The 743-nt window shown below is 33.8% G+C and overlaps 1 pseudogene; it reads right to left on the bottom strand.

The window, feature by feature from the left end:
• Window positions 1–353: 353 nt before the first annotated feature.
• Window positions 354–446, bottom strand: LOC148001356 (U2 spliceosomal RNA; annotated as a pseudogene).
• Window positions 447–743: the final 297 nt, after the last annotated feature.

The following is a 743-nucleotide window of genomic DNA, read 5'->3' as shown; positions in this document are numbered from 1 at the left end:
ATATAATCCTGCAGATATATTAAAATTGAGGAGATTTAAGAAAGCAGTTGTTTATGACAGTTATCATTCACCGTATGTGAAGTATGTATTAAACTCATGGACAACTCAGAACATAATTGTCCCTCAAGACTGAAAACATTTGGCAAAAGCAATATTAGAAGCTTGTCCTCAATTACAGTGGAAAACATGCTGAAAAGAGGAAGCTAGGGCCACAGAACAACAAAATCAGGGTAGCAACATTGATATTTTCAAGATCAATTGCTAGGTGAAGGTCAATATGATGATACAAACATAGCTTGAGTTCAACGACCATGTCTAGTCCCTATGTTGTTTATGAGCTTTAAATACCTTGGATAAGGTTGATGAATCTGTAAACTGGTCTGAATCATTTACTAAAATTATACCAGGTTCCACACTTGATCTTAGCCAAAAGGCCGAGAAGCGATATATACCAGGTTCCAAATAAGCCATCATTAATTTTTTTGCTAAGATTGACTTTAGATGTGAATAGAATAATATCAGATTCAGAAGTCAGAAAAATATTGATTGAATCTTTGTCTTTTGAAAATGCTAATTCAGAATGCAAAAGGGTAATTAGAGCTTTAAAGTCAAGATCAGCCAATAGAGGAATGGATTAAAGATTCAGATGATCCTGGATCTCATATTTATGATGCCAATCTGATAGGAGAGATGATTTCTAAAAGTCTTAAGAAAAATCAAAATGTCCAAGGTCTTAATTGTGG

This window comes from Rattus norvegicus, chromosome 14 (assembly GCF_021556685.1).
Source record: "Rattus norvegicus strain SHRSP/BbbUtx chromosome 14, alternate assembly SHRSP_T2T, whole genome shotgun sequence".
Taxonomy (NCBI): Eukaryota; Metazoa; Chordata; class Mammalia; order Rodentia; family Muridae; genus Rattus; species Rattus norvegicus.
The sequence above is the reverse complement of the archived record's forward strand: the minus strand, read 5'-3'. Positions and strand labels throughout refer to the sequence as shown.